Raw genomic sequence first — 13,825 nt, forward strand, 5'->3', positions numbered from 1 at the left:
ATCATGGCCGATCCGATCACGGACTCAGGTCCACTTTCCTGCCCGCTCCCCATAATCCCTTATTCCCTTATCATTTAAGAAACTGTCTATTTCTGTCTTAAATTTATTCAACGTCCCAGCTTCCACAGCTCTCTGAGACAGCAAATTCCACAGATTTACAACCCTCTGAGAGAAGAAATTTCTCCTCATCTCAGTTTTAAATGGGCGGCCCCTTACTCTAAGATCATGCCCTCTAGTTCTAGTCTCCCCCATCAGTAGAAACATTCTCTCTGTATCCACCCTGTCAAGCCCCCTCATAATCTTATATGTTTCGATAAGATCATCTCTCATTCTTCTGAATTCCAATGAATAGAGGCCCAACCTACTCAACTTTCTTCATAAGTCAACCCCCTCATCCCCGGAATCAACCTAGTGAACCTTCTCTGAACTACCTCCAAAGCAAGTATATCCTTTCGTAAATATGGAAACCAAAACTGCACACAGTATTCCAGGTGTGGCCTCACTAATACCCTGTATAGCTGTAGCAAGACTTCCCTGCTTTTATACTCCATCTCCTTTGCAATAAAGGCCAAGATACCATTGGCCTTCCTGATCACTTGCTGTACCTGCATACTATCCTTTTGTGTTTCATGCACAAGTACCCCGAGGTCCCACTGTACTGCGGCACTTTGCAATCTTTCTCCATTTAAATAATAACTTGCTCTTTAATTTTTTTCTGCCAAAGTGCATGACCTCACACTATCCAACATTATTCTCTATCTGCCAAATTTTTGCCCACTCACTTAGCCTGTCTATGTCCTTTTGCAGATTTTTTGTGTCCTCATACATTTGAGATCTATTAACTCCTGTTTTTAAAGCCTGTGCTGGGTTCAAACCAAATCCAATGCATAGGGAGGCCTCAAACGAGAAAATGTACAAAAAGTCAAATACTAAACCCTAAGCACATGTGCAAATAAAGATAAGATAAAAAGTTGCTTGCTAAAGTGCACATACTGTGTTGTGATCATGGAGATAAAATATATCAACAGCTGTAGACTGGATGGCTTGATGTTGGAGGACTGTCCATATTTGGTTCAGTAAAATATTTTAGCCAGGTTACTGCCTTCTCAGTGAGTATTAGACCAGTAATTTATTAGGCACAATCCAATGTCACCATGGATGTCTACAAGTGCCCCACCTCCTCCAAACAATCAGGACACCAATAAAAAGATAGTCTGCTCAAACTAAAATCCCCCGCAAAAATGGGTGGGAAAACTAATTGTGAGGAGAAGACAAAACATCTGCAGAGGGACATAGACAGACTAAGTGAGTGGGCAAAAATTTGGCAGATGGAGTATAATGTGGGAAAGTGTGAGGTTATCCACTTTGGCAGAAATAATAGAAAAGCAAATTATAATTTAAATGGAGAAAAATTGCAAAGTGCTGCAGCACAGAGACACCTGGGGGTCCTTGTGCATGAAACACAAAAAGTAAGTATGCAGGTACAGCAAGTGATCAGGAAGGCAAATGGAATGTTGGCCTTTATTACATTTGGGATAAAGTATAAAAACAGAGAAGTCCTGCTACAACTTTTTAGGGTATTGGTGAGGCCACACCTAGAGCACTGCGTACAGTTTTGGTCTCCGTATTTAAGGAAGGATATACTTGCAGTGGAGGCAGTTCAGAGAAGGTTCACTAAGTTGATACCAGAGATGAGGGATAGGTTAAGTAGGTTGGGCCTAAACACATTGGAGTTCAAAAGAATGAGAGATGATCTTATCGAAACACATAAGATAATGAGGGCGCTTGACAAGGTGGATGCAGAGAGGATATTTCGACTCACAGGGGAAACTAAAACTAGGGGACATAGTCTTAGAATAAGAAGCCGCCCATTTAAAACGGAGATGGAGAAATTTCCTCTTTTTTGTAAGGGAGGTTTGTAAATCTGTGGAATTCTTTGCAGAGCTGTGGAGGCTGCGTCATTGAATATATTTAAGGCGGAGATAGACAGATTTTTGAAGGACGAGGGAATAAAGGATTATGGGGAGCGGGCAGGGAAGTGGAGCTGAGTCCATGATCGGATCAGCCATGATCTTATTAAGTGGCGGAGCAGGCTCGAGGGGTCAAATGGTCTACTCCTGCTCCTATTTCTTATTTCTTATGAATGTACGACAGCTCCGAAATTGCAAGACTGGGAAGGGTGGGAGATCAGCATGCCCTATTCCTTTTAATGACCAGAAATTGCAAATACTTCAAATCAGGCATGGTAAGCTCCATGTTGTGGGATTATCTGATCAGTTAACTGCCGTCGGGCCTGATTCCACACTGGGAATGGAGTCTCGGGGCGAATAACTAAAATCACAAGTGTCAGTTCAGGTTGGAGGAAATAGTCAATCCCGTGTGGTACTCACTGGTTACCTGGAGCGTTACTGGGACAACCGGTCATAGTGTGCTTGCACTCCAGAGTCATGTGGTCAACAACTATAACTTGCATTTACATAGCGCCTTTAACGTAGCAAAACATCCCAGTGGCGCTTCACAGGAGCGTTAGTAAATAACATTTGGCACCGAGCCACAGAAGGAGATATGAGGGCAGTTGAAGAGGTAGGTTTTAAGGAGCGTTTTAAAGGAGGAGAGAGAGGCGGAGAGGTTGGGAGGGAATTCCAGACAATTCAAGCTCCAAACATGGGATAATGTGTAAAATTACATTTATAAGAAAAGTCTTTTCAGTTCCAGTTGGTCAATAAATGTGCTGTGAGATTTAGGGAGATCCAGCACAGACAGACATAGAATCAGGCCAAGTCACCTACATCTAAAAAATAATCTAACGTGCTGACAGGGATAAACGTAACAAAATATTCCCATTAATGATTGACCAACCTCTTCATGGGTTTGTTTTTTCAACTGAAATCTGTTCACATCGATCTAAAGCAGCGGAGGAAACGTACAGCCACCAGGTACTTACCATTATCTTTTCGGTTTTCTTTCCTCCCCTTCTGTAAATGTTCAGGGGCATGTTTCCCCATGTGTTTCCCTTGTAATGTTACTGTGTGGATACTGGTGGGCCGAGGCAGTGTCTATTCTCTGGCTGGGGTCACAACTAAACAACAGTAACATTGCCCAATCGACTTGAAAGCAAATCTCTGAGCGTCTCGAACAAGGGAGGTTGAAGGCAGCCCCCATCTCTTGAAAAGGGAGTTCCGCATTGGTGGCCTGGGCTCCAAGGAAGATTCGGGGCCAGGTCCAAGCTCTCAGGACGGCCTCTTTGCCACTGTGTGTGTATGTCATCAAAACCCAGGTCGCCGTTTGGAGCGTGGGCAGGAACATCGGTGAAGCCTTGGAACAGCGGAGCAGCGGGAAGGTCGGGGCGGATGAGCGGCGAGAGATTGTGGCGAACGTACGGCGAGTGATTGAGGCGGAGGAGCGGTGCGGGATCATGGCGGAAGTACGGCGAGTGATTGAGGCGGAGGGGCGATGAGAGATCGTGGCTGAGATTCGGCGAGTGTTCGTGGCGGAGATTCGGCGAGAGATTGTGGCGGAGGAGCGGAGAGAGGTCATGGCTGAGATTCGGCGAGTAATCGTGACAGAGGTTCGGCGAATGTTTGATGCGGAGGTGCGGTGAGAGATCATGGCAGAGGTGCGGTGAATGAGGGTATGGGGCCCAGAAGAGCCGAGGGCCCAGGGGCAGCACGGGCCAACCCACACTGCGATATGTGCGCGCACTAGGTCCGTGCAGCAGAGCAGGTTTCCAGTTGTCCTGGTTATTCCTTGCTACTGAATAAAAGCCTAGCTCTGTCAAGCCCGTGTGGTGGCTGATGTGCAATGGTCACCATATGTTAAAAAAATCCACGCACAGGCATCTTCCACCCCTGGAGTTCAGGACTGGAATATCGGGTCCTTCATTGAAACATCTGTGAACTCATGTGAAAGCAAGTCATCCTCGTTCGAGGGACTGCCGATGATGATGACGATGTATTTGTTTGTGAGTGTTTGTGAGTGTTCTCAACTCCATCCCGCAGCATGCGACCCGCCACCACCTCAGTGAAACCCCACCGTTGCACAAGGTAGGAAAAGCCATGAAACAGCTCAAGAATAAGAAGGCTACGGGAGTGGATGGATTCCCTGCTGAGGTGCGAAATGGCGGAGAGGCGCTGTTGGTGCGGATACATGACCTCATCTCTCTCATCTGAGAAAGGAGAACGTGCCAGGAGATCTCAGAGATGCAGTGATCGTGACCATCTTTAAAAAAGGGGGACAAGTCCGACTGCGGCAACTACAGGGGAATCAGCCACTGGGAAAGTTGTCGCTAGAGTTCTCCTCAACCGCCTTCTCCCTGTGGCCGAGGAGCTCCTCCTGGAGTCACAGTGTGGATTTCGTCCCCTGCGGGGCACAATGGACATGATTTTTGCAGCGCAACAGCTGCAGGAAAAATGCAGGGAGCAGCACCAGCCCTTATACATGGCCTTTTTCGACCTTACAAAGGCGAGGGTCTATGGAGCGTCCTCCTCCGTTTCGGATGCCCCCAAAAGTTTGTCAACATCCCTCGCCTGCTCCACGACGACATGCAGGCTGTGATCCTTACCAACGGATCCATTACAGACCCAATCGACGTCCGGACCAGGGTCAAACAGGGCTTCGTCATCGCCCCAACCCTCTTCTCAATCTTCCTCGCTGCCAACAAGCTCCCTGCTGGAGTGGAATTAAACTACATAACCAGTGAGAAGCTGTTTAACCAAGCTGCCTCCAGGCCAGGTCCAAGATCACCCTAACCTCTGTCGTTGAGCTGCAGTACGCGGACGACGCCTGTTTCTGCGCACATTCTGAGACTGAACTCCAGGATATAGTCAATGTAGTTACTGAAGCATATGAAAGCACGGGCCTTACGCTAAACATCTGTAAAACAAAGGTCATTCACCAGCCTGACCTCACCGCACAGCACTGCCCCCCAGTCATCAAGATCCATGGCGCAGCACTCGACAACGTGGACCATTTCCCATATCTCGGGAGCCTCTTATCAACAAGAACAAACATTGATGTGGAGATTCAACACTGCCTCCAGTGCACCAGTGCAGCCTTCGGCCACCTGAGGAAAAGAGTGTTTGAAGGCCAGGCCCTCAAATCTACCACCAAGCTCATGGTCTACAGCGCTGTCGTAATAGCCGCCGTCCTGTATGGCTCAGAGGCATGGACGATATACAGAAGACACCTCAAGTCGCTGGAGATATATTACCAACGATGTCTCCGCAAGATCCTACAAATCCCCTGGGAGGACAGGCGCACCAACATCCGTATCCTCGTCCAGGCTAACATCCCCAGCATTGAAGCACTAACCACACTCGACCAGCTTCGCTGGGCAGGCCATATAGTTCGCATGGCAGACACGAGACTCCCAAACGAGCCAAAGGGGCAGCGAAAATGTTACAAGGACACCCTCAAAGCCTCCCTGATAAAGTACGACATCACCACTGACACCTGGGAATCCCTGGCCAAAGATCAACCTAAGTGGAGGAAGTGAATCCGAGAGGGCATTGAGCATTTCGAGTCTCAACGCCGAGAGCATGCAGAATTCAAACGCAGGCAGCGGAAGGAGCGTGCGGCAAAACAGTCCCACCTACCCCTTCCCTCGGCGACTCTCTGCCCCACCTGTGACAGTCTGTGGCTCTCGTATTGAACTGTTCAGCCACCAAAGAACTCACTTCAGGAGTGGAAGCAAGTCTTACTCGATTCTGAGGGACTGCCTATGATGATGAGTAGAGGCAGTTTAATCTGTTTTCAGATCACTCATTCTATAGCAGCTGTTTTCCCTATGAAATGAACTGTGAATACTCCCCTTTCTTTCAGAGAGAAGGGAACCGGGTTGATTGACAAATACCGGGAATGACTTCCCTGAGTAGGGCAATAAAGGCCAGCATTCTGGAGTCATTCAAGATGCTGTTGGGCACTCTGATCATAAGATACATACAGATAAGGAAAAAAGAAAGACTTGTATTTATATAGCACCTTTCATGACCACCGGACATCTCAAAGCACTTTACAGCCAATTAATTACTTTTGGAGTGTAGTCACTGTGGCCATGTGGGAAACAAGGCAGCCAATTTGCGCACAGCAAGCTCCCACGAACAGCAATGTGATAATGACCAGATAATCTGTTTTTAGTGATGCTGATTGAGGGATAAATATTGGCCAGGACTCCAGGGATAACTCCAATGTTCTTCTTCGAAATAGTGCCAGAGGATCTTTTACATCCACCTGAGAGGACAGACAGGGCCTTGGTTTAATGGCTCATCCGAAAGACGGCATCTCCGACAGTGCAGCACTCTCTCAGCACTGCACTCGAGTTTCAGCCTAGATTTATAAGCTTAAGTACCTGGAGTGGGACTTGAACCCACAATCTTCTCAGAGACGAGGGTGCTACCCACTGAGCCACAGCTGACACACGAGGAGTGCTATTTGGCCTATCATAATCCAAAAAGACGCTACAGCCTCCAACCCCACTGTAGCATCTGATTGTTTCTCAAAAGATCCCAAAGTTTTTGTCTCATAGATCACTCTTTGAGTGAAGAAGGACCTTCTGATATCAGTCCTAAATTGGTCTTTTGCCAGCTTGAACCGCTACCTCCTTATGCTTTTCCCACAGTTGAATTCAAAATAGTATTCCGGATTAACCTTTTCCATTCAGATTGATCACCTGGACTAGTTTCGATTGCCTAGATGGGTCGGACAGGAATTTACCAGTTTCCCCTCCCCAAATTGGCCTGGGTTTTTTATCTGGTTTTTCACCTCTCCCAGGAGATCACATGGTTTCAGGAGGGGTGGAGGGTATATGTTGTGATACACAAGGTATCGCAATGGGCCAGAGTGTCTTTACCTCTCTGTCATTGTGTGTATGATCGTATTCCCTTATCCTATATACCTCTATAAGACGTCTTCATCTCATTTCCAGACTGAAAATTGTAGGTTTCTTCTGTCTTATCCTCATGACTCAGACCTTTGAAACTAGGGGTCAGCCTTGTGGTTATTCTCTCTACCATCTCCCTTATTTCTTGGTGACCACATCTGGACACAGTACTCACTCAGTCTGACCAGAGCACTGTATTGTTTTATCTTGATGGTACTCAAAATTATATATTAATGATGGGAATACATCATCCGACATATTGCTCATTACTGACATCCAGTGTTATTAAGGCAGTGGATGGGGTGGGGCAGGGGTTCAAATTTAAAGGGTCTATTACAAGGTGGGAGATTTTATTTTAAAGATTTTTTTCTCTGCCAACTTTGCTAGCCATGCTATGTTGAATCAGTGGTAAAGGTAAATGGTTGCTACTGGTGCTGATTGCCATCAGGGATGTCATTTTGTTCTGTTTGTTAAAGCTGCCCTTTTCACATTATTACAACATAAGAACATAAGAAATAGGAGCAAGAATAGGCCATTTGGTCCCTCGAGCCTGCTCCGCCATTTAATATCATGGCTGATCTTCTACCTCAACTCCATTTTCCTGCACTATCCCTATATCCCTTGATTCTCTTAATATCCAAAAATCTATCGATCTCTGTCTTGAATATATTTAAAGACTGAGCCTCCACAGCCCTCTGGGGCAGGGAATTCCAAAGATTCACCACCCTCTGAGTGAAGAAATTTCTCCTCGTCTCAGTCCTAAATGGCCGACCCCTTATTCTGAGACTGTGATCCTTGGTTCTAGATTCCCCAGCCAGAGGAAACATCCTCCCTGCATCAACCCTGACAAGCCCTGTAAGAATGTTGTATGTTTCAAAGAGATCACCTCTCATTCTTCTAAACGCTAGAGAATATAGGCTTAGTCTACTCAATCTCTCCTCATAGGACAATCCCCCCATCCCAGGAATCAGTCTGGTGAACATTCGTTGCACTCCTTCGATGGCAAGTATATCCCTCCTTAGGTAAGGAGACCAAAACAGTGCACAATACTCCAGGTGTAGTTTCACCAGGGGCTTATATAATTGCAGTAAGATGTCTTTACTCTTATACTCAAATCCTCTTGTAATAAAGGCCAACATACCATTTGCTTTCTTAATTGCTTGCTGCACCCGCACGTTAACTTTCAGTGTTTCGTGATATGAACCTTCACCTTCCCTTCCACCCCTCCATCATTCATCACAGAAAGTCTGCAGCTTGAATTGCGGTGTCAAGAAAAATACTTTGTGGCATTTGTGAATGTACAAAATCTTTCAATCGTGCAGTTGTTCTGGTATAAACGCTGGCCTCCAAATCCAACTCACAGTTCCAGGATTTCGGATCAGCTTCTGCGATATCAATGGGGATTGGATTCCAGGGCTGAACACATTGCAAGTGTAAGCCTTTCGGGCAACCCAGAGAGCTCAGCTGCCTGCCTCGGGGGCTGTTGGTTTGTTTAATTAACAGTAAGGATATGACCTGAAAACCTGGAATTTGGTTTGGGATTTGCGGTGATTGACACCAGTGCCAGTACTGATACACTGTTCAACAAGGGTGGGTAAACAGTGCACGGGGATTATTCATTAATTAGACATGACTATTTTATTTTATCTTAATAGATACTGAAGTAGCTTTATGGTTAGAAACCCAAAATCTGTTCAAATGTTGTACCTCCCATAAACTATCCAAGCATTAATTCGAATCCACTATCACCTATGAATTAAAATGAATTAAATTAAGGTGTTAGCCGTGGCTAAGAGATAGCAGTCGTGCCTCTGAGCCGGAAGGTCATTGGTTCACAATCCCACTCCAGAGACTTTGCACAAAAGCTGGGCTGACAATTCAGTGCGGTACTGAAGGAGCGCTGCACTGTCGGAGGCGCCGTTTTTCAGATGAGACGTAATCATCATCATCATAGGCAGTCCTTCGAAATTGAGGAAGACTTGCTTCCACTCTAAAAGTGAGTTCTCAGGTGACTGAACAGTCCAATATGGGAATTATAGTCCCTGTCACAGGTGGGACAGACAGTCATCGGAGGAAAGGGTGGGTGGTGTTTTATATGATAAAGAGTCTGACTGGATACTATGAGCTCAAAGTAAAGTGTGATCGTAGTCTTTTACTGCAGGACTCCAGAGTGCCTCTCCAGCCTGTGAGGCCTCCTTAAGTAGCTGTGCTCCCAAGGGATTGTGGGATCCCTTGGGATGCCAGGGGATGAGCCCTCTGGTGGCTGTACAAGGTATATACAAGTTTACATACATAACAACACTCCCCCCCCCCAACGTCAACTGTGTAACTATTTATAAGGTGAGTCGATGTGGGGCCTTTCTTTCCCTGGTTGATCGTCACAACCAGATCAAATGCTGATTTTGGTAAATCGTTTGTTGGGCCCTCACTGGGCTGCCTGGTGTCGTGAGTCCTGCTGGGCTGTTGCGGATGGTGGGTTCTACTTCATGGCCAACCGTGGTGTCATAGAAACATAGAAACATAGAAAATAGGTGCAGGAGCAGGCCATTCAGCCCTTCTAGCCTGCACCGCCATTCAATGAGTTCATGGCTGAACATGAAACTTCAGTACCCACTTCCTGCTTTCACGCCATACCCCTTGATCCCCCGAGTAGTAAGGACTTCATCTAACTCCCTTTTGAATATATTTAGTGAATTGGCCTCAACTACTTCCTGTGGTAGAGAATTCCACAGGTTCACCACTCTCTGGGTGAAGAAGTTTCTCCTTATCTCGGTCCTAAATGGCTTACCCCTTATCCTTAGACTGTGACCCCTGGTTCTGGACTTCCCCAACATTGGGAACATTCTTCCTGCATCCAACCTGTCCAAACCCGTCAGAATTTTAAACGTTTCTATGAGGTCCCCTCTCACTCTTCTGAACTCCAGTGAATACAAGCCCAGTTGATCCAGTCTTTCTTGATAGGTCAGTCCCACCATCCCGGGAATCAGTCTGGTGAATCTTCGCTGCACTCCCTCAATAGCAAGAATGTCCTTCCTCAAGTTAGGAGACCAAAACTGTACACAATACTCCAGGTGTGGCCTCACCAAGGCCCTGTACAACTGTAGCAACACCTCCCTGCCCCTGTACTCAAATCCCCTCGCTATGAAGGCCAACATGCCATTTGCTTTCTTAACCGCCTGCTGTACCTGCATGCCAACCTTCAATGACTGATGTACCATGACACCCAGGTCTCGTTGCACCTTCCCTTTTCCTAATCTGTCACCATTCAGATAATAGTCTGTCTCTCTGTTTTTACCACCAAAGTGGATAACCTCACATTTATCCACATTATACTTCATCTGCCACGCATTTGCCCACTCACCTAACCTATCCAAGTCACTCTGTAGCCTCATAGCATCCTCCTCGCAGCTCACACTGCCACCCAACTTAGTGTCATCCGCAAATTTGGAGATACTACATTTAATCCCCTCGTCTAAATCATTAATGTACAATGTAAACAGCTGGGGCCCCAGCACAGAACCCTGCGGTACCCCACTAGTCACTGCCTGCCATTCCGAAAAGTACCCATTTACTCCTACTCTTTGCTTCCTGTCTGACAACCAGTTCTCAATCCACGTCAGCACACTACCCTCAATCCCATGTGCTTTAACTTTGCACATTAATCTCCTGTGTGGGACCTTGTCGAAAGCCTTCTGAAAGTCCAAATATACCACATCAACTGGTACTCCTTTGTCCACTTTATTGGAAACATCCTCAAAAAATTCCAGAAGATTTGTCAAGCATGATCTCCCTTTCACAAATCCATGCTGACTTGGACCTATCATGTCACCATTTTCCAAATGCGCTGCTATGACATCCTTAATAATTGATTCCATCATTTTACCCACTACTGAGGTCAGGCTGACCGGTCTATAATTCCCTGCTTTCTCTCTCCCTCCTTTTTTAAAAAGTGGGGTTACATTGCCACTGGCGTGTATGTTGGGGGGTCAAAGAAGGTAGGGTCCAAAGTGGGTTGCTCAGGATACTCTGTGAATCTGAGTTTGATTTGGTCCAAGTGTTTCCGGTGAATGAGTCCATTTGAAAGTTTGACCCAAAACACCTTGCTCCCCTCTTTGGCCACAATAGTGCCGGGAAGCCACTTGGGTCTCGTGCGGTAGCTAAGCAGAACTCGGCTAGGCGAGTCTGCAGTGAGCCTTCAGTTACCCTCTTCAAGTCCTGCTTGATAGTTTGTACTGCTCTCTCTGCCTGACCATTGGATGCTGGTTTGAATGGGGCAGATGTAACATGTTTGATGCTGTTACGGGTCATGAACTCTTTGAAATCGGCACTGGTAAAACATGGCTCGTTGTCACTCGCAAGGACATCAGGTAGTCCGTGCGTGGCAAACATGGCCCACGGGCTTTCAGTGGTGGTAGCGGACATGCTTGCCGACATTATCTCACATTCAATCCATTTGGAATATGCATCTACAACCATAAGGAACATTTTACCCCAAAACGGGCCTGCATAGTCGACATAGACCCTGGATCACGGTTTGGAGGGCCAAGACCATAAACTTAGTGGCGCCTCCCTGGGTGCATTGCTTAACTGCGAGTATGTGTTACATCTGTGCATGCAAGACTATAAGTCCGTATCAATACCGGGCCACCACACGTGGGATCTGGCTATTGCTTTTATCATCACGTGCCTGGGTGGGTACCGTGGAGGTCACTGATGAAAGTGTCTCTGCCTTTCTTGGGGACCACTACCCGATTGCCCCACAGAAGGCAGTCTGTCTGTATAGACATTTCATCTTTGCGCCGCTGGTATGGATTTATCTCTTCCTGCATTTCCACTGGGACACTGGACGAGCTGCTGTGAAGCACATAATTTTTTACTCGGGACAGTAAGGAGTCCTGGCTCGTCCAGGTTCTAATCTGTCGGGTTGCTCACTCTCGAATGCTTCCATAACCATGACTAAATCTGTGGGCTGCGCCATTTCCACCCCCGTGATGTGCAAAGGAAGAGTTTTCTGTGCCTGGCCTGTGGCGGATGGTGTAGTTGTATGTGGACAGCATAAGCGCCCATCTCTGGATGCGGGCCGATGCATTCGTACTTATCCCCTTACTCTTGGAAAACAGGAATATCAGTGGCTTATGGTCCGTTTCCAATTCAAATTTTAGCCCAAACAGATATTGATGCATTTTGTTTACGCCATCGACACACGCTAACGCTTCTTTTTCAATCATGCTGTAGGCTCTCTCAGCCTTAGACAGACTTCTGGATGCATCAGCAACTGGTTGCAATTTCCCAGATTCATTAGCTTGTTGCAATACGCACCCGACGCCATACGACAACGCATCACATGCTAGTAACAAACGCTTACATGGATCATACAACACAAGCAATTTTTTTGAGCAAAACAATTTTCTCGCTTTTACAAAGGCATTTTCTTGGCTTTTGGCCCATAAACATTCGTCTCCTTTACACAGTAAGGCGTGCAGTGGTTCTAACAGTGTGCTGAGACCTGGTAAGAAGTTCCCAAAGTAGTTCAGGAGTCCCAGAAATGTTCTGAGGCCTTGGTGCGTTCTCGATTGCCTCTGTCTTCGAATCGGTAGGCCTGTTGCTGTCCGCCGAGATTCTTCTCCCCAGGAACTCCAGTTCAGGCGCCATGAAAACACACTTCAAGCGTTTCAACCTGAGCCCCACGCGGTTGAGTTGACTAAGAATCTCCTCCAGGTTCTGCAGATGCTCCTGACTTGTAACCAAGATGTCGTCCTGGAAGACTACCGTGCGCGGGACCAACTTCAGTAAGCTTTTCATGTTTCTCTGGAATATCGCTGCGGCTGATCGAATTCCAAACAAGCATCTGTTATAAATGAAGAGACCTTTGTGCATGTTGAAGCAGGTGAGGCCCTTCGATGATTCCTCCAGCTCCTGCGTCATGTAGGCCGAGGTCAAGTCCAGCTTCATGAACTGCTTTCCTTCCGCCAGCGTAGCAAAAAAGTTGTCAGCCTTTGGTAGTGGGTATTGATCCTGTAGGGAGAAACAATTGATAATTACTTTGTAATTACCATAGATTCTGACGGTGCCGTCGCCCTTGAGGACTGGAACAATCAGACTGGCCCACTTGTTGAATTCGATTGGCGAAATGTTGCCCTCTCGTTGCAGCCAGTCCAGCTCGATCTCTACCCTTTCTCTCATCATGAACCGTACTGCTCTCGCCTTGTGATGGATGGGTCACGCCCCCGGAATTAAGTGGATCTGCACTTTTGCTCCTTGGAACTTTCCGATGCCTGGTTCGAACAACGAAGGTTACTTGTTTAAGATCTGGGCACACGAAGTGTTGTCAGCGGACGAGAGCGCTCGGACATCATCCCGGTTCCAGTGTATCTTTCCCAGCCAGCTCCTGCCGAGCAGCGTGGGACCATCGCCCAGTACCACTCAGAGTGGTAGCTTGTGCACCGCTCCATCGTAGGAGACCTTTACAGTTGGACCGCCGATTACGGGAATCAGTTCCTTTGGTGTAAGTTCTCAGTTTCGTGCGAATGGGAGTCAAGACTGGCCTTGAGGCCTTGCTGCAGCACAATTTTTCAAAAGTCTTTTTGCTCATAATGGACTGGCTCGCGCCTATGTCCAGCTCCATTGACACCGAGAGTCCAGTTAATTCAACCTTCAGCATTATCGGGGGACACTTTGTGGTAAATGTGTGCACCCCATCTACCTCTGCCTCCTTGGTCTGAAGCTCTGGTTCATCATGATCCACTGTGGATCTGTCCTCCTCTACAACATGGTGGTTTGCAGGATTAACAGGGTTTGCAGCTCACCTGCACAAACGTTGGAGGTGTCCCATTGTTCCACAGCCCTTGCAAACGTATCCTTTGAAGTGGCATGAATGGAAACGATGATCACTCCCGCAGCGCCAACAAGGGGTTAATGGCCGAGCATTCATCACCCTTGATGGTGGAC

The sequence above is a fragment of the Pristiophorus japonicus genome, chromosome 10 (assembly GCF_044704955.1).
Source record: "Pristiophorus japonicus isolate sPriJap1 chromosome 10, sPriJap1.hap1, whole genome shotgun sequence".
NCBI classification, from domain to species: domain Eukaryota; kingdom Metazoa; phylum Chordata; class Chondrichthyes; family Pristiophoridae; genus Pristiophorus; species Pristiophorus japonicus.